General features: G+C 32.4%; 1 pseudogene; it reads left to right on the forward strand.

Annotated features, from left to right (window-relative positions):
- The first annotated feature begins 442 nt into the window (after positions 1–442).
- LOC149142609 (putative UPF0481 protein At3g02645) lies at positions 443–1,837 on the forward strand (annotated as a pseudogene).
- The last annotated feature ends 20,957 nt before the right edge of the window (positions 1,838–22,794 follow it).

The raw sequence follows: 22,794 nt of genomic DNA on the forward strand, positions 1-22,794 counted from the left end.
AATTTTTAGGAAAACACTTTCTAGTTAAGGGAAGATGTTTAGTTAATAGTTATGAAGGTGTTCAGAATATGATCATCCATCCATCTGGCTGTTTGTATTGATGGTCATGAAACGCAGAAGCATGCGTAAGATAGGCCCATCCATTCCTCTGATATTGATAGCCATGAAATGGCCTCATACGAAACACAAGACTCGCCCTACCCAAGTTTGAAATTTGAAATGCCCTCATACGAAACACAAGACCCGCCCTGCCCAAATTCAAAATTTGAACTTGTACCGATGTATTAATGGTGTCGGAAATATTGGTTGCCCTCTACTAGTGTTCTTCTGAAACTGAAAGCTGAAAGCTGTGTTTGTAGCCATAAATCAATCATGGATGAATGATTAATTATAGCCGGACCTCTCTCTGTTCTGCCAGTTGAATCTGGTTCTGAGAGTGACGATGATAGATCGATTTCGTGACAATCGCCACCGAGAATGGATCAATGAGGAAGAATGGACTATCACTATTCAACAGAATTGTGATGTTGATTGCTTGCCATCGCCGTCCACTGTGTTAATATATAAAGTTCCCAACTTCCTGAAAGACTCAAAAAAGAAAAGAAGCATACGTTCCTAAAATAGTTTCGTTGGGTCTGTATCATCATAGGAAAGCAGAGCTCCCTTCCATGGATAATCACAAAGGAAGAGCCCTGCGTAGAATGACGATATGGTTTAATATCAAAAGGAACCTCGCCAACGTTCCAAATAATATGAATTTCTCCCGAAGCAAAGAATGTGATCCTGCAGGTGGAGGACGAAATCAGGGAGGGATATGAAGAAAAAATCGATTGCGACGGAGAGAACCTCGCTATGATGCTCAGTTTCGACTGGTTGCTTCATTTTAGAGGTATTGAGGACTCTGGGCAGCGACAAATTCCCAGTAGCGGACGCGAGTAATTAATATGAACCTATTTTTGAGAGAAATAAGATTGATAACACTGGGTTCGATATACTGAATGACATTCGATATACTGAATGACATTTTAATGCTCGAGAATCAAATCCCTGTAACCGTTCTCTGAAAGCTGCTACAACTGGAGCTCGACTCGGTCCCTATTGTTGAAGTCCAGAGAAAGCTTTTCAAAGTGTTGGTAAAAGCTACAAGGTCCAAGTTTTATCCTTTCAATTACGATATGAGTAATTGGTCATGGCCGCAGCCAGATAAACATGTTCAGCATCTTCTGGGCTTGTTGCACGGGCTGATTGTCTATGCAGATGATCAAATCGACCCCAACGGCCCAGACGAAGGAGCAGAAAATGACGTCAAACGCATCCCTCGTGCAGTGGAATTAAGAAATGCTGGGATCAAATTTGAGTGATCAGATGGAGGCATCAAGAAGATTAGATTTGAGGCTAAGAGAGCCACAATTTGTCTTCCGCCGATATCACAAACCAGATAGAGGTACTCTTCCGTAACCTAGTAGCGTTTGAGGTGTGTAAGGCATCTAAAATCAATTATGTGACGTGTTACCTGAGTTTGATGGACGAGCTGATCGACTCTAATGAAGACATGGCTATGACGAGAAGAAGTAACATCGTTACAAATTACCTTGGGAGCGACGCAGAGGTTGCCAATCTCTTCAATGGTCTATGTAAGGGAGTCACCGTTAGCCGGGTAGATGTACTCAGGCAACTGAAAAAACAAGTGAATGTTCAGTACAAAAGTAAATTCAAGGTTTGGTTTGCCGAGCTCATGAAGGATCATTTCTCATCGTTGTGCAGAAGTTTAGCTCTGGCGGCAACAATTATTGTAGTGTTGCTTACCGCTGTGCAAACCCTCTTCTTAATATTCTAAGTATATAAACCATGATCTCAGGTGGCCTTTCAAATGATTTTTCTTTTTCAAATCACTGCATTACAATCAGTGATCAAATTTGAAGGGCAGGTCTTAATTTCATTTAGAAGGGCACACATCTAGATCGCACTTCTATAATGAAAAGCATAAAAAAAAGCAATTCAATTGACAATAGTAAATTATTTTCAAATTTCTTTTTATTTTTTCACAAACAAAAAGATAACACTACGTCAAACACTGCATTAGTAAATGAATTACTCTTACACATGTGATTGAGAAATGTAACCACATAAGATCATATTGCGCAGGCCTTGAACTCAGCCACAATTGAACCAACTATAGGGACAAAATCATAGTTGGGAAACTGCATATGAGTACAAAAATAAACATATAGGCATAATTATATCTTAATGAAATTGAAATAAAAATAAAAATAAGAAGAAACAAAAACACTTATATTAAAAGTATATGGAAGGTCTCATTTATAAAATTAAAAATAAATTCTAGCTTATAAAGGAAGTATCAATGTAATTCTAGCTTATAAACTTTAGATTTGACCAACTCACTATTCTATTGTCTATTAAAACTCTTTTGGAAAGCTGAGACTTCCAATATTTGCACATCTCAAATTATTGGAACTACAGTCCCTATACTTGGTTGCAAAATTGATACTCCTCATTAGTCTCCCTTCTACATGCAGCAAAAGGAGACCTATCTACGTAGCAAGAAGAGGATCATTATACGCTGGGAAGAGGAGGCCTTAACCAGCCCTAGACACAGTCAAAGAGGAGTCTATATAAGATGCCCTAGCTGCATTCCTCAAGGTTGATGTAATCCGCAATTAAGGGTGACACTTACACACTATCAAAGGAGCCCTAACGAAGCCTACTAATCTATTGTTTGATGATGCCCTAATCCGCAGTTATGATGAAGCCCTATTCACAACGAAGGAGAGTTGATCAGTAGTGAACCCATACACTGTAATAAGGACCCTAAATATGCATTTTAGAAGGGCTTCTATTTGTTGTCATCTAGCCGCAGCAAAGTAGCCATCATACAGAATGAAACTGGAATAAGATAAGGGACGGTTTGAGCCTCCCTCTTGCAACTGTGTGAGGATGGTTCCTTCTTGTAAGGACGCCGAGTTAAAAGAAGCAGTGGATCAACCTGTTGGGATATCATTGGAAGATCAAGAGTAAAGTTTATGCTGCTATAGGAAAACTATGTGTTATGCTATAGGCCATAACACCACACTCAAATATTTCTTATGGGTATTTGAGGGTTCAGATCATTAGCTTAATCTAACAAGGTGTTGTGTATAATGCTATTGAGATCTAAGGCTAATTTTGATGACTATATGATGTTGCCTAGAGGAAATAGACTAATTGCTAAATGCGGGGTAATAAAAACCACTAGTATTTCACATCTCATAATTGTGGATGACTTGTTGTTTTCTAGAAAAATAAGTTAAGAAAACTACACGCAATCTATAACATACTTTCCAGATTTGGGGTGGCATCTAGAATTATTATGAACAAAGACAAATCTGTTCTCTGATTACTAGTATCTTGCCTCCAAGTCACTAGCACATTTACTAACACTGATACAAGTAACTCATTCAGAAATTGGGAATATGAAAACATACCACGAATTAGGAATCCGCAAACAAATAAAATCTAGTATGTTAGGAAGCCTGTGGAATGCACTCCTCTCCAAGCATAAATTGTGCTTAAACCTTGCTTGATAGGTGTTTGCAGAATCATGAATCTATGCTCCTCTCCAGCTTAAATCGTTGTCAAACCTTGCTTTGGGCAACCTTCAGGCACAACCCAATAAAATTACAAACCCAATACACGACCCATATTGACATCTACTGGCTCTCAATTGAAATTACCAAATGAAATGGTATCAAAGGGTAATTGTGAAATAATAATTAATAAGAACTTGGATCATATGCACAATTAGAAAAAACAACTCAAAAAGAAACTGTTGTTTTTTAAATGAGAGAAACTTAAAAACTGCCAAATGTATTGGTATGAAAAGGTAATTTTGACATAATAAGTAATAAGAACTTGCATCATATGCACAATTAGAAAAAACAACCCAAAAAGAAATTGTTGTTTTTGAAATGGGAGTTTCTCAAATGGAATTTAAGTTTTAACATGAAAGGAAATTCACAAATTCAACATTCTTAAAATTTTAATTTCAGAAAAAATGAAATTTAAAAAAATGTTGAAAATTTAACAACCCTTCTTAAAAAATTTTAAGATATTATTCCAATTTTTTTTTTAAATGACAAAAATCATATTTTAAATTTCTTTTGATGCGTAAAAATTTCTCCTTACTTCTCTGACGTGCCAGAGGCCCTTTGAAGGGCTCTGACGTGTTCAATTTTGAACGCTGATTACAGTAGTCTGTGATCCAACGCTTTCTATTTATTTTTTCAGACGAAAAAAACAGACTTTCATTCCTTAACATAGAAAGTCACATATTTTCATGGATTATATTAGATCGTCCTTAACATAGAAAGTTACATATTTTCATGGATTATATCAGACTTAGAAGATAACATTGAAATCTACGGATCAACACTTCAAAGAATAAGATTGTCCACAGAACAGTTTTTCAACCTAAGAAGAGCCAGGAAGCAAGAAAAACAGGGGATCCATGCAGATCCGACGCTTTTCTGCTTATTAAGTGATTTGCATGTTGATGGCTATAACAAGTACAAAATGTAGAGGATGAGTTAAAGTGTACGATAAGTTCTTTGGAATATTTTATTCAAACTATTTTTGCTGCCTTTGGGTTTGGCAATGAAATCATGAATGGGCTTTAGTTGTAGTGATTAGCACATTGATTGTCAATTGTATGAATATTGTGGACATGTACAAAAACAATCAGAAATTTTGTTGCACATAGCAGATTTCCAGTACCTCTTACCCTTTCTCTTGATCCATGGATTTAATTGTTGAGTTGCCTTTTAAAATTAAAATCCTTTCGCTCGATCCCATGGATTATTTTAAAATCCTTTCGCTCGATCCCATGGATTATGGATTTAATTGTTGAGTTGTTTTTTAAAATTAAAAAACACTTCTAAAAAGCTACATTATTTATATCCATGAAAGAGACACTACGAGACTAATGAACAATTGTTTATATCACTTCATTTTCAGTGAACTCATGTTATGAGACTAATGAATAATTGTTTATATCACTTCATATTCAACAAACTCATGTTTTAGTAGTACGAATAGAATTATGATTTATATGCTTTTTACGTCACAAATATCATTTATACAAGTTCAATCAAGTTAATATGGCTTCTTGTCCTCGTACTTGTTACACACTTCAGTTGTATTTCTAAATCTTTTCCAAAGCAGATCATGAGTGGCAGTATCAATAACATTCGAAATCTCTGAGTTCATATTTACATATGAGTCATATTGGTAGTCAGGGATTGTCTTTTTGCTTTTAGATACCACTGTCTACTTCGATTGTAAACTATGTCATGTACAAATAGATTTTCAGCTAATCATGTACATATTCAGAAATTTAAGTGTCAAATTTTATGAAACACATAATATTATGAGTTTATATTTACATGAGTCATAAATGGAGATATTATCATTCTTGTTGTATTATTTTTATTGGTGTTTTTTTCTCTAAATAATGGAAAAATTTATCTTAATTTAGTTGTCAAACCAGTAATAGAGACAATCATCACTAGTTGCTATCTTCAAATGTTAGTTGACTCATCACTATTATTCAAGGAAAACCGCACCACTTGTAAGTACCCACTTGTGGCCCTTAAAGGATTAGGATTTCGTCTGGGTCTTGGGTATTTAATTTATTTCCTTACGTCCAAAAAAGTCTAGCTCTTAGCCAAGAGAAAAAAATTCACGGCAATACTCCAAGCCCATATTTTTATTGTTCCTTTTTTTAAATAGTGTAAAAATCTATTATAACTGAATTGTCAAACTTAGAATGTGGACAACCATGACTATTTTCTATCCATGAATGCAAGCTGACTCATCATTGTTCGGAGTAGCTCTTAGTCAAGAAAAAATAATTTCAGCACAATACTCCAAGCCCATATTTCTATTGTTCTTATTTTTTCTTTTTAAATAGTGGAAAAACCTATTATAGCTGAATTGTCAAACCAAGAATGAGGACAACCATTACTATTTGCTATCCATGAATGCAAGCCAACTCATCATTGTTATTCAAGAAAAACCACACCATGTGGATTACCCACTTACTTGTGGTCCATAAAAGATAGGCTTTCACTCCTCTCAAATACCGTTGATTCTTAGACCATTAACTTAAGTCTTAACTAAATAAAAATAACTCTTAATTATATAAATAATTTATTTTAATTTTATATTTCTAATCACTGATCTCTACAATTAAATTTTTTAATATATTTATATATCATATTTACAACAAATTAAAAATATAAAAATATAAAAATTATCTCATTAAATAAAATAAAATATAATATAATAATTTGAAGGTTACAAAAATACCAAATACATTGAATGGAATAAGATCGGAAAAAAGAGAAGACTTGTTTCTTATTTTTTATCAGCTTGGATATTCTATAACAACTTTGAGTTCATTAACTTCTATTTAACAATAGAAATACGTGTAAGAATTTAGGTTAAAAAATAATAAATTTCAATTACAGTGAGTGTTATTATTTCTTCACAGCCTCGTGGGCTCATTATCTCTTCTCCTTACTTTGAGCCGGGGAAAGAAATTAAAACTTCTATCATTTTTAAGATTCAAAATGTAATTTGCTATAGGTGTATATTTCATTTTAACTTAGGTGTTATATCCATATTTCAAACCATATGAAATAGATAAGCTTTAACACTTTTACCATGTAAAAATTTGAAATAGATAAGCTTTAACACTTTTACCATGTAAAATTCTAAAAATTAATATAGGAAAATAATGAAATTAAAATTCAAATATGTATTTATGTTTTTTTAAAAGGAAAAATATGTTTTTTATTTTTATTTTTATATATTTTTAGAATAGAAATAAAAAAGTGTAAGGTTTTGGTTACATGGTAGTTTATTTGATTTTTTCATGAGACATTTTTATTTTAACATCTAAATTAAGTTTCAGTTATACTTAAAGAAGAAAGACTAATTAGTCATTGGAAAAGAAAGATTAAAGAGATTAAAGGAAAAAATTAACAATATAACACTATTGTGGAATTTAGAATAGGTACAAATGCCAACATCCCAAATTAAAGCTTCTTTTGAGAGTAGATCTATAAGAACTATATGCTCCTTGTAATCGTGAAGGATCTTAAGATCTTCAAACTGTTGTTGTAATAACTGGATCTTCCTTTTCCATGATTCCAAGCGAAGGATTCAGAGATCCACCTTTCCATTGAACCAACTCACTATTATTTTAGAATCACCAATTAGTTTGAAAACCTTCACCTACTTCCACAAATCTAACCTTAAAGCACACCATAGAGCAATCAACTCAGCAACAAAGTTCGTTCCATTTCCAATGCCCAACTAACATTATAGAACCACATTCTTAGGGAATAGAATGGAAACATCAGCCCCACAATTATCCCTTTGATAACAACCATCAAAGAAACCCCATAAATTTACTTCAAATAATAATTGCTCCCTTATAATTCTTATCTTCTTTGATTTCAAGGGCTTGACATATTCCAAAAATGAAACTCTAGAATTATGTGCAATTATTGTTGAGCATACAACATCATTCTAAAAAAAAACTATTTATCTCTAATCAAATGCCCCACATCATAAATGTGGGGATAAATTTAAAAGAGGACAAACTAATCTCAGAACCTAAAGCCACAAACTTTCTTTAACAGAATTTCCAAACCACCAACCTTTTGTTTTAAGGACTAACAAAACCTCTTTCCAAATAGTCTTAACGAAAGGGAAAAAAAATAAATGGTCAATAGATTCACTGTTCTGACAACATAAAATACAAAATCTGTGACCTTCCCATATTTTTTAAATCCCAACTAAGAATATTCATTTCAAGGAGAAGCGATAAACAAGATGACATTTCTGGAGTCCTTGACATTTCCAAACCAAATCAAACCACCATTGGGAATTACAAGACATATTTTTCTTAATCAAAGAATGGTATCCATGCTTTGTTGAAATAACCCCAGATTTCTTGTTTTTAGACCAAGAAAGACTATATTCTTCATCCCTATTTAAAACAATACCTGCTTTCCCCAAATTCATAAAAAAAAATATTCCATTCACTTATAAAGACAGGGAAGATCTCTAAATCTTGAGTAGACACCTATAAATGATTATCAACATCTGAGGGATCATATCTAGCCATAACTACAATATAATAAACATCGTGATAATTTAGAAATTCCACTAGATCTGCAGAGATCCTATGCCTACCATCACGCCCAATCCATGGACATTGTCCAATTAATATGTTCCTGCCATTCCAATTTCCGCTTGTTCAGTTTTTCCATAACATGTATCCCTTAGGCCACATCTCTCCAAATCATTGACCCAACCCCTCATAGATTTTGACTATCGTCTTAACCATACCTCCATTGTCTTATCCTTTGGGTAATTTAACCTTATGACCGAGCTCCTGTAACAACCCCTGGTTGATTTCCTATGCAAATAAATAAAACTAATAACCAAGGTCATGCGACGCATATTGCAAACATAATATTTGGTAAAACATAGTGATGGGGATCATTGGTGATTAATTAATGACTATGGGAATTGGCAAAGACAAAGTGGGATTAATTGGAATTTGTTTGTGAAAATAATGGAAAATAGGAGAAAAGGGAGATGAAAGGTCATATAATTTCATGTGAGGAAAATTCAAGGAAAAATAAAGGAAAATGAAGAAAATAGAGGCCTCAATGATAAAAATAATTCCGAGGATTAGTTCACAGGTTTTGTGAGTTCAGTCTTTGACACTCTCATTATTTTTTCTCTCTCTCATAATCTTGCACGCTTAGAGAAATCCTGGAGAATGCTTGGAGCACTCTAGTTTTCATGGATTTGGAGAAAGAAGGCAAAGAAAAAGTAAGAAAGGGAAAGGGGATAGAAGGATCAACAACTACAATGGGATTGCCTTGCAAGTATCAAGTTTCATGTATGATTTCCTTGTTAGTTTTGGCATGCATGGTATATGCATTTGGTTATTTAGCTATAATAGTCATTGACATGGAGGATTACCTAGATTGATAGTGTTTTTTCCTAGCCTTTCCATTTCTTGGATAACCATGGTATTGTGGGTTTTTCCACATGTTTCTGATTGGTGCCCAGGTCCCTTATAGTTGTGGGTTGAATTACTAGTTCCTCGAGCCGTTTGTTGGAACAAACGATTTGGAGCCTTGGAACAACTTCGGTTGAGTTACTAGTCCTGGAGCCTTGGTTGGAAAAACGCTCTGGAGCCCTGGAAAAATTGGGTAGAGACTGATCTGGTTGGTGTTAGTGATGTTTGACTATTGTAGCTGCTACAACCATCCTCCAAAATTTTTCCTGTGCTTTGATTTTGGAGCCTTATTTCTATCCACAGAAGCTTATCTTATATTATCGTCAAGTATTCATGGTATGTTCAAGACTTATATTTTTATATGGTAATTGTGACTCTTTGTTTCGACCTTGATCTGAAATTTTACAGCTACAAGCAACCTTCTGACTACACCTTGCAACATTGCTGAGATTGCCTCCAAAAATTGCACAATCTTGGGAGGCAGGCCAACCTTGCCTCAAGAAATTGCGCAAACCCTCTTGGCAGGCCAACCTTAAGCTTGAGAACTGCACAATTCTAGATGACAGCCCAGCCTTGATGATGGAAACTACACAAACCATCAGTGGAGGATTAGATATCTAACATTCCCCCCTTAATCTGAAGGGATGTATCAAAGTCCAAGAATGAGAGATCTTCCTAATTACACTATATTTCAATTGTTCCTTGCATGAAAAAGAAATGATGTGCGGATAATGGGCCGCTTACTCTTTCTCCTACTACATTATGTGTGACTAAAGGGAGGTGGAAAACACAAGTGTGTAAGAAGACTTTCATATGCTAGCCCAGGTTCACCTACAAGACGCAAGGGAAGCAGAGATTACTTCCATATATGCACATCTCTTCTGTATATGCACATCTATTATAAATGTGAAACTTCCAAATATGAACATATACTGAAGAAATGAACATATACTAAATAAGTGCATATATGGAAGATATACACATATACAAAAGTTATGCATATACTAAAGATGTGCACATCTTTTGTATCACATATCTTTTGTATCTGTTCAACTTCCATATATGTGCATCTCTTTTGTATATGCACAACTTTCATATATGTGCAAATACAAAATTTTATCCATATATAGAAGATATGTGCATATATGGAAGTTGCGTATATATAGAAGATGTGTATATACAGAGGTTGTACCTATATAGAGGCTGCATTTTTGTGCACATATGGAAATTGTACATATACGGAAGATATGCACATATGTTCTATATATATGTCACTTTCTTATATGTGCATATCTTCCGTATATACACGTCTTTTATGTATCTGCATCGTATATGCACAAATTCCATATACAAAAATTGTGCATATATGAAAATTGTGCATATTCCAAGGCTCGGGTCTACCACCTTAGCCACTGAGACTGTGAGATGCATAGGCTCTCCCACAATCTGCCTAGCTTGGACTGCGAATTGTTCCATCTCTAGCCTCAAGCTACATCATTGGCTGTTAAGATTTCACAATGTGTAGTTCCCACAAACAATCTCCCTCCCTTCACTTCTAGAATTGCACAATTTTCCTAGTCAATGAATGTGGTTGTGCATGATCTTGATTTGTAAGTTGTTTTGTTGAAACTAATTTATTGTCTGCCATGAGTGCTTTTTCATCTCTTAGGTATTATAGGTGTTGGCCATTTCTCTTCATCATTCACTGTTATCATGGCACCCAAGAGAGTTGCTTAAAAGATACCACAAAGAGAAGTATCGGGGAGGCAGTTGAGATTACGCTAGTTTACTTGCCAGTATGCTCAGACACTCAACTATATGTAGAAAAGGAATCATATCTCACATGGCAGAAGGCGAATAAAATTTTCTCAGCAAGGACCTTCAAAGAAAATATGGAAGACCAGAAGGTGTATGTTAATATCCAGAGGTCATGGTTACACAAAATTGCATGCAAGAATTGTTGTCACGTTTTCTATCACCTATTGCTCAATTTCTTTAGAAGATATAGAAGCCTCCTAGAGACAACCTCTGGGTTGATAGCAGACTAGTGCCTATGGCATCTTAAAGAGAGGATTTCTTTTGAAGATTATCTGAGGCATTTCTGCTGCACTCCATATGTCACATAATTTAAAAGAGATAATTCAAGGCCTTGGTTCAATTGTCTTCCAACAAGGTAAACTCAAGCAAACTCATAGATCTAAATACTCAGGGGGCAAATATGGCTAATCTCAAAGAGAAAGATCTTGGTTTTGGTGGCTGACACAACAATAGGAAACTTAAAGATTGGCGTTGTAGTAAAAATGAAGAGGAGGAAAGAATGGGGGGAATTTGATGTAAAGGGCTAGATACAACACATAATCCTAAGCAACAAGTTCTAGTAGAAGTATGGAATGATGAGGAGGTGAAAATGCAGAAATAGTGGTGGAACGCCGATGTGGTGGAACATCGATACACTGATAGTGATAAATCGGCGATCGAAGGTCGGGAGATCGGAGCAGTGGAAAGGTTTGGAGCGAAGAGCAAACCCGACAGATATATAGATCTGGGTGAATTGTTTTTGAAGTCTGAACAAAGGGTTCAGAGTGGAGTTTCCATGTGTTTCTTTGCATTCCCGTGTATTTCCAATAGTTGTATGGTCTGCAGGTGTTAAAGGCTTAAAGCCTTATGAAATGCTTATGATAAGTAATGGGTTCATAACCCATAGGTCCTAGGATCAAATATTGTAAATAAAAGGGGTTTTGGCCTTACCCCAAAATTTCTTTTCATCAAGTGGTATCATAGTAGGGAAAGTTTTCCTGCGAGAAGGAAGAAGGGAAAGGAGGTACAATTGTTTAAATCTGGAGAGTTTGTGGTCTTACTATCGTGCAAATAGCGGCAGCGAAAGGCGAGAAGACTTGCAACAACCTAGAGCAGGGTGTGCTCAATTGGTTCCAAAGAAGAGAACCAGAAGGATGCCAAAAGACTGAGTGATGAGAACTTGGTGAGGTATCATGTAACAGAGGAAGACTATTACTATAGAGGTTGGTTGCAGCTCACAGAAGATCATGAAGGCAGTTCCATTGAGAAGTGGGTAGAATTGCTAAGGACAAGGAGAAGCATATGACCAGGGGGTCATAAATTTTTGTGCCTCGAGAGTCTGATGCAGGAGCATCTAAACCCCCTTAATTAAAGGAGGAATCCAAAGCGGAGAAGGAGGATATGTGGACCATCAAGAAAAACAAGGGACAATTCTGTTCAAAACAGAGTAAATGATGGAATGGATAAAACTCTCGAGGAGACTTAAGGTAATTTGCCATATGTGTGTATAATGGAAGATTAGGGAGTTGTTAGTGATTTGTTAGAGAAGATTAAGGAGAGGATTGATCGGATCCTTTCAGTGATCCATTCTAGTGTTTCTTAGAAACTGATGAACCTGCATGTTCTATATATATGTAATGAGACAGAGACAGAGAGGATATAGAGCGATTGATAAAGATTTGTAGAAACAGAGATCGACACAATGTAGTCGAAGGGGGACTTGTTCCAAGGCTGAAACACCTTAGGCTGTAATAGAAGTTTGTATATGTATAATAGAAATATGTGTGTTGTGTGCATTTATGCGTGTCTGTGTATTTTACACCTTTTCCAGTTATACTGTGTATATATGCATTGGTGTCTTCAATCTCGTTTGTATGCATGTTGATCGACCATTGATCACTGTAGGATTGATGGCGATTCAAAGTTATATATTAATGAATGTTGTGCGTGTCACAACAAAGTATGGCAGAATCTGTGTTAAGTGCAGAAATCCATCAAAGGCAAGCCAAATTCCAGTTACACTAAGAAACAACAAAAACATAGTCTGAGTTTGAGATCCAGACTTGAAATTTTATAGACATATTGGATTGATGCATTGAACTAATTGGAACGGGTCTTGAATAATTGCGATCGCGATGATGCGATGGAACATGGACCATCGGATCAGAAGCCAGATCGACAATCCAGATCTAATCGCTGATCGAAATTGGAGAGGTCAAAGGGCTAACAGTAATGGATGTTACGATAGCACCGATGTGGTGGAATGCCGATACATCGATAGCGATAAATCGGTGATCGGGGTTCATGAGATCAGAGTAGTGGAAAGGGTCGGAGCGAAGAGCAGACTCAAAAGATATATAGATCCAGGTGAATTGTTTTTGAAGTTTGAACAAAGGGTTCAGAGCAGAGTTTCCATGTGTTTCTATGCATTCCCGTGTATTTCCGATAGTTGTATGGTCCGCGGGCTTTAAAGGCTTAAAGCCTTATGAAACGCTTTCGATAAGTAATGGGCTCATAACCCATAGGTCCCAGGATCGAATATTGTAAAGAAAATGGTTTTGGCCTTAACCCAAAATATCTTTTCATCAAAAGCATCAGTATTTGGTGATAGATTGTGGAACAAGTCACTAAGATTGTTAACTTCATTAAGCACCTTATGAAATTCTTGAGATTTATGGTTGGAGAGAAACTCACAATGGGATATATTTATGAGGGCATGGACAGGGACAAAGAGGCCATCAAGACTTTCTATAAGGGAAATGAATTTAAATATCTCCCTTATGACAAATTATTGATTCTAGGTGGGATAGGAAAGTACATTCACCATTGCATGTAGCAGGAGTATATCTCAATCTGAGATTATTCTATAATGAGGGGTCTAACATTCACAAAGATCCCAAGGGTGATAAGAGGTGTCATGATTTGCATTGAGAAGATGTTTCCAGATCAAGATATTCAAGACAAAATCAACATACAACAAGATATGTACAAAGAAGCATTTGTGATATCTGGATTCATCTCAAGCTAACGTCTGAAGGACAAGAAAATGCCACTTAAGGGCAAATTGTTAGAGCTTAGCTTGTAATTTTTCTATTTCTCTTTTATATGTTTGGAATTGCAAACTGATAATTTTTTTTGTTATTTTTTAATAGCTTATTGGTGTATAGATTGTGGCACAGAGGCATCACAATTACCAATTTTTTCCATCAAACTTTTAAGTCAACCTAGTATTGCTTCTTCTTGTGAGCTCTGTTGTCACACAAAGTGTCTAGGCACTGCGACAACACTCAAAGTAAGTTTTGTCACTCTAATCCTTACTCACTCTATTTAGACTCTCTCATAGACAAGTCAAGGGGGGTAGTCCTGGGGTGAATATATTAATTCTTTAGACTCTAATTTTTTTGCATATATTAATTTTTTAGACATTTTAACATTAAACAATATTTATATTTATAATAATTGTATACTAATTCTCGTTCTTATTGATATGGATAGCCTAATCAACACAAATCTCTAAATTCAAGCTACCAACTATTACAACGCTTGCCTAGATTTCAAGGTTTTCAAGGGGTTATTGGGCCAGTAAGTTTTTAATGCATATAACCTATTCCAAAAAAAACATTAATATATAAATTGTTATGTTTTACCATAATGATGGGATGAGAAATGGATGTTCTATATTCTATATTGTTATCCTTGATTTGTTTTGAATATATATGTGTGTGTGTGTGTGTGTGTGTGTGTGTGTTATTTCTTATTTATGGTGCAGGTATTCCCTTTGGAACCATTGCAATCAACGAAAATCCGTGAAGTTGTTGAAACCATAAGAAGAATGGAAATGAAATGGTTCAAATGCTACAACCATCTTCACATCCAATGTCACAATGCAAAGTAAGATTATATTTATTTATACTCTTATAATTTTATCATATTTCTACATTTAATTCTATTTGAGTCACATACTTATATCTATGTATAATCTAATGTTTAGTGTAATGAATATACATCTCCTAAAACACTTTTGCACATGTATGATGGTGGACATGATAGTCAACAAAAATCACATTCTCCTCAACCGTTGCGACATTCATCTAGAGTTAAAGATAATTTAAGAGAGGTAAGTTATAAACTATATATCTTACCTAGTAATAACATTGACATATTTTTTTATGACTAGTTAATGCATTGTCTTTTCATATTCGTTACATGTTCCCCATATTTTCATTATATCTATATGGATTTTGATATTTATTGATAGCTAATTAATGCATTGTCTTTTCATATTCATTACATGGTCCCAATATTTTCATTATATCTATGTGGATTTTGATATTTATTGATAATGGTTTAATTTCCACAGAAAACAAAAAAGATAAATCTCGATGCTATGGTTAAAAGAACCAAATCACGCCAAAGGACTGGAAAGCAAGTGAGTTCAAGTCAAGCAAACAATACATAGAGCATATATGCTCTACTAGCATTGCTCTCATGAAACCCACTAGGTTTGCTACTTTGAAGTCTAAACATTCCAACAAGTTTAAATGACTTAGGATACAATAATAGGACTTTAGCCATTGTTTTGTCTATAAAGGGGGTACAAGGACAGTTTCAATATATTAACTTTCTTTTATTTTGTTTTAAATGTTTTGAATACCAATACTTTTGGCACCTAAAACATGAAAGATACATTTTGTTTAATGAGAACTCGTTTTATTTAGATATATAAAGTATGAGTTTTTGTTTGTGGAATATTACATGTGCTCCCTCCAACTAGGCATATATCTTTATCAGTTTTTAACATCAAAAGTTTTGACAAAATCTTGCTAAATTTGATCTTGGGTTAAGTAAAATTTCTTTTTATAACAAATGCTATTTAAAAGGTTATCAATCTTTGGAATATTATATATAGTTTAGTCACATTTTTGCTGGTATTTCTATGCACTATGGATGCGTAGAAATCTATGATATTCAAGATAGAATTTGATTCATTGAAGAGCTAGTGATAAAAAAATGCAAAAAATATGACTTTTATTTACGAAATATTATATACAATTCATGTATTTAAAGATGCATATATTTCTTGAATGCATTACTTTACATAAAAAGTGTTAATAATTGCTCAATTAAATTTATATGTTAATACGTGAAAAATATTTTTATCTTTAGATTATAAAATTTCCTTATAATTATGATTATAAAGATAAAAATGTATCCATTTTTTATTTATTTGAATGTAAACTTTATATATAAAAATGATTGTTATTTTTTTCAAAAGTGTTATAAATAAAATGAACTATCATCTTTAGAAATTTCATATGAATTGAATTTCACCTTAAACCTTCTATTAAATAGAAATTTTTATTATTTTTATGTTTATATTATGTTATTTTATTCCAACATATAAAGATGAATCATTTTAGAATAATTTTGGTAGTTTATCTTTACCACTCCAACTAAATACAACCAAGTAGCTTTTTTTAATATAAATACTTAAATATCAAACCAAATTAAAAATTGATAAATAAATAGGAATACATAAATGTATAATATTATACTATAAATTTTATATAATGGTAATTGTTGTTAAAACCTTAATGAATTACACAATTACGTCCCTATTATCAATATCTTATTAACATAAAGTATGTGTATGCATAGTTAATAATTTATTATTTATTATCAATATATTATCAAATATAAATACATTTTTATTATAATGTTAATATATAAATGGAATATATGAAGTAATCACGTGAGTGTTGAAAAAATTGATATAAATTCATTCTATTTATATAATTTTTTTATGGGGGAAATATCTTCCAAATCCATTCAAAGGAACAAGAAATATTCATCATATAAATGCTTAGTAAGAAAAAATTATATGGGATGAATTTAAGCATTCACCATATAGCTATAACAAACCATTGATACATAAATGTATAATATTATACTATAAATTTTATATAATGGTAATTATTGTTAAACATTAATGAATTACACAATTACGTCCCTATTATCAATATTTTTATTAATATAAAGTATGTGTATGCATAGTTAATAATTTATTATTTATTAACAATATATTATCAAATATAAATAATTTTTTATTATAATGTTAATATATAAAGGGCATATATGAAGTAATCATGTGAGTGTTGAAAAAATTGATATAAATTCATTCGATTTATATAATTTTTTACGGGGGAAATATCTTCCAAATCCATTCAAAAGAACAAGCAATATTCATCGTATAAATGCTTAGTAAGAAAAAATTTTATGGAATGAATTTAACCATTCACGATATAGCTATAACAAGCCGCTTATATAAGACTTTACCTATTCTCAAAAAATCATAGTAGATCAAATAAAAAATCCTAGTGAACCAAAGTAGTGCATATATTACCACAATGCTGACATTGAAATTCGAACAAGAATGAAATTTCAAAAAAAAAATCATTCCATTTCATTGGAAAATTGTTTAAAAAAAATAATTTAATGTTTGTGGGCCTTGAAGCTATTCTCTCCTAAGTTTTTCGCCTGCTTCCCTCTCAAAAACATCTACACGTTGTTAAATGGTTGACTCCATCATCCATAAATATAGAGTCACATAAATTGTAGGGCAAAGATTCATTTCTATTTAAATTTTAAAAGAATCTCATAAAAAATTGTGGGGTGGAGATTCATTTCTAATTAAATTTTAAAAATAGCACAGTTGTTTATACTCAATTTTCAAAGTTTTTATTAAATTATATTTTAAAATTTCTTCCAAATTTAAAATAAAAATTTATTATAAAACTATTTATTCTAATCTTTTTTAACCTTTTAATAATTTAATTTTTAAAGACTCTTTGGGAGAGCTCAATTGAAGTTTTGGGTTCAAATATTGTGCTATCGGCGAATTGGGGTGAGAAGTTGGACATGATGAAAATATAATCCAACCAAGCTTACCAAAAAAAATTGTAAAATTTTAATTTTAATTTATATAAATTTGTATGGAATTATTATATATAATAATTATTTTCATCTATCCAATATTATACATTTAAAATTTGTAATAAAAATTATATATAAATATAAAATAAAAATTATATAATCAAACTTATATAGTTAATATAATATATATAACTTACAATTAAATCAAACATATATAAAATTTAAGATATGTTATTAATTTTAATTTAGATATTATATATAACCAAAATTGTATGTACTCTAAATAAAATCTACTTTTGCATCTCTTAAATAATATATAATATTAAAATAAAAATTACGATTCATATTATTTATTAAAATGAATATTCCAAAATACGTATATTAGATTATTTATTGATTTCAATACAAATATTGTATGGTGTTGATGTTCAATTTAAAAATAAAATAGAGAAATTTTATTTAATTTACGCTTTAAAGTTTTTAACATTCTTCTCACCTTTTAAAAACATTTTAACTATTTATTCATTATAATGACTATGGAATTTTAATTAAGCTTTGTGTATATTTAGATGAAAGTCTTGTATATAGACATGGTTTTTATTTTTGAAATATTGTATATAATATATGTATTTGATGCAGGAGGATTCGACCAAGCATTGGTTTATATCTGTAACTTTCTTATATGTGCATATTTTCAGTATATGCACGTCGTTTATGTATCTGCATCGTATATGCGCAAATTCCATATATAAAAATTGTGCATATATGGAAATTGTGTATATACAAAAAATATGCGCATCTCGTCCGTATATACATAAATTTCATATATGCGTAAATTCCATATACAGAAATTGTGCATATGCAGAAATTATGCATATACGCAATATATACGTATATCTTTCGTATATGCACAACTTCCATATATGCACATATCTTCTGTATATTCGAATATCTTCCATATATGCGTAAATTTCTTATATGTGCATATCTTCCGTGTATGTACGTCTTTTATATATGTGCATCTACCGTATATGCGCAACTTTCATATACAGAAACTATGCATATACGGAAATTGTGCATATATGGAAGATATGCATCTATTGTACATGTGCAACTTCCACATATGGAAATTTTTCATATACGGAAGATATGCACATCTCTTTTGTATATGCGAAATTTTTCTATATGCACATATCTTGCAGGTATATGTGCAACTTTCGTATATACACATAACCTCCATGTATGTGAAAATTTAATATGTATAAGTTTTGTATATATGCATCTATCATATATGTACAACTTTCGTATATGCACATATCTTCTGTATATGCGCAACTTCCATACATTCGCATATCTTCCATATATGCATAAATTTCTTATATGTGCATATCTTCTTTGTATGCACGTCTTTTATATATGTGCATCTACCATATATATGCAACTTCGATATACAAAAATTGCACATATACAAAAATTGTGCATATATAGAAGGTATGTGCATATCTTCCGTATATGTGCAACTTTCTTATATATGTATATCTTCCATATATGTACATCTTTTAGGGGTGTGCATCTACTGTATATGTGCAACTTTCATATATGGAAATTTTTCATATACGGAAATTGTGCATATACGTAAGATATGCGCATACCTTTTGTATATGCGAAATTTATCTATATGCACATATCTTCCAGTTTATGTGCAACTTCAGTATATAAACATAACCTCCATGTATGTGAAACTTTACTATATATAACTTATATATATATGCATCTTTTGTATATGTGGAAGTTTCGTATATGCAAATATCTTCCGTATATGTGTAACTTCTATATGTTCGCATATCTTCTGTATATGCATATCTTTTATGTATGTGAATCTATAGTATATGCGCAACTTCCATATACTGAAATTGCACGTATACAGAAATGTACACATCTAATAAAGTTATGTATATATGGAAGATATGCACATATCTTTCGTATATGCACAATTTCCCTATATGAGCAACTTCCATATATAGAAATTGCGCATATACGGAAATTGTGCATGTACGGAACATATGCGCATATCTTCCATATATCTCTAACTTTCTTATATGTGCATATCTTCTGTATAAGCACATTGTTTATGTATCTGCATCGTATATGCACAAATTCCATATACAGAAATCGCGCATATACAGAAATTGTGCATATACGAAAGATATGTGCATATCTTTCGTATATGTACAATTTCCGTATATGCACAATTTTTGTATATGGAATTTGCGCATATACGATGCAAATACATAAACGACATACATATATAGAAGATATGCACATATAAAAAAGTTAGGTATATACAGAAGATATTCACGCATATCTTCCTATATACATAATTTTGGTATATACGCAAATTCCATATACAGAAATTACGCATATACGAAAATTGTGCATATACGCAATATTTGCGCATATCATTCGTATATGCGCAACTTCCGTATATCGTATATGTGCATCTACTGTATATGCGTAACTTCTGTATATGCACATATCTTCCGTATATGCCCAACTTCTGTATATTCACATATCTTTTGTATATGCATAAATTTCTTATATGTGAATATCTTCCGTGTATGCACGTCTTTTATATACATGGATTTACCGTAGGGGTGATTTTAGGGGCGAATGTTCACCCTTTGGTGAAATTAATGGGTTTTAAATTTTTAGTGGGCGATTATTTTGTATCATAGTACACTTTTACAAATCTCCTCAAATAGCCCACCTTCTTTTAAGGGAGAGGGTAAAAAAGGTAAATTTAGCCCTTGAAATTAGGAGTTACAACCTTCCATTCGCCCATTTTCAAGAATAGGTTTTATTTAAGTGAATCCATTCACCCATTTTCAAGAATAGGTTTTATTTAAGTGAACCCTATGGGCCAAAGACCCAAATACCATATTTATAAAAGACGTATGGTGAATTAATAAAAATATAAATAAATGAGAAGTATGGTAAATAAATAAATAAAAAATTATATTTACTCCATAAATCACCTTATATACATGCAAGGGTGTAAACAAATAAAAATATAAGTAAAGTGGAGGTATGGTAAATAAATAAAATGTTTTTTTTGTTAGGTAAACTTGACTCGGGATAGAGTCAAAGTTGACGAGGTTAAACAGTGATGGTTTTGGGGCACATGGTATTGTGCACCCATAGTATTATGCCCGTGGTATTATATGTAATGGAGCTTATAAAAGACTGGAAGGACTTCATTGTAATGCAAGACCTGGAGGTGAGCGGCGAAGGCTCACTTGGTCGGATTGGCCAGGGTTTTGGCCAATGCTAATGAGATCTTATTAGGTTGAGTTTTTCACCGGATTTGGGGTTTTCCTGGATAAACATTTGTGTTTATGTGTTTATGGTTGTTGCTGGTTATTTTTATATTTATTCCTCTTAGTAATTATTTATGTTATGCAGTAAATTCACTAACATTTTTATACTTACTCAAAAGGTATGGTAAATAAATAAAAACATAAATAAACTAGACGCATGGTAAATAAATAAAACCTCTTTTTATATTTAGTCCATAACCCTTGTTCTATTTATGAAGGCTCAAGAAAGAGGTTTCATTTAAGTGAATCCTATGGGCCAAATACCGTATTTGTAAAAGAGGTATGGTAAATTAATAAAAATATAAATAAACAAGAGGTATGGTAAACAAATAAAACATTTTTTTATATTTACTCCATAAGTCACCTTATATTTACGAACACTCGAAAAATGCGTTATATTTAGGTGAAACCTATGGGAAAAATACTATGGGACAAATACCATGGATTAGATTGTTATTAATACCATGAAAAAAAACATTATTAACCTTGATATTAGTATTAATAAAAATAAAAATGGCACATGGTATTGACCCATGGTATTCACCAGAATGGCACATGGTATTGACCCATGGTATTCACTTAGAATGTAGCCTATTTAAATGGGGGAATTAAACCAGCATAGATCCATCTTTACTCTAGATCTACTAACCCCTGAAAGGTATCAAATATCGGTAATTTTGATTTCAAAAGATATTTTAAAGAAATGCAATGATTTCATTTGTGTATTCAATAAACACAAGATTTTATAATTGAGTAAAATATTCGCCATGCCTCGTGAGAGATTCGCCAAAAAATTATATATACATATCATATTATTGATAAAATTGCCTTCCATTTTTCCTATATACCATGGAGATTTGCCCATTTATTATACATGTAAATTTAGGGGGGCTTCTTAAAATTTTCCCTGATTTACCATATATGCGCAACTCCCATATACAGAAATTGTGCATATACGGAAGATATGTGTATATTTTCTTTATATGCGTAACTTTCTTATATATGCATATCTTCCATATATGTACATCTTTTATGTGTGTGCACCTACTGCCCATGTGCAGGTTCCATATATGGAAATTTTTCGTATAAGAAAATTGTGCATATAAAGAAGATATGCGCATATCTTTTATATATGCGAAATTTTTCTATATGCACATATCTTCTGGATATATGTGCAACTTCCGTATATGCACATAACCTCCATGTATGTGAAACTTTAGTATATATAACTTTTGTATATATCCATCTTTTGTATATGTGCAACTTCCGTATATGCACATATCTTACGTATATACACAACTTCTGTATATTCACATATCTTCCGTATATGCATGTCTTTTACATATATGAATCTATAGTATATGCGCAACTTCCATATACTGAAATTGCGCGTATATGGAAATGTGCACATATAAGAAAGTTATGTATATACGCAAGATATGCATATATCTTCCATATATGCACAACTTCTATATATGCACAATTTCTATATATAGAAATTGTGCATATATGGAAAAAGTGCATATACGGAAGATATGCACATATCTTCCGTATATCCATAAATTTCTTATATGTGCATATCTTCTG

This window comes from Pinus tabuliformis, chromosome X (genome assembly GCF_031772625.1).
Source record: "Pinus tabuliformis cultivar Carrire ecotype Pingquan chromosome X, CPIR1, whole genome shotgun sequence".
NCBI classification, from domain to species: Eukaryota; Viridiplantae; Streptophyta; class Pinopsida; order Pinales; family Pinaceae; genus Pinus; species Pinus tabuliformis.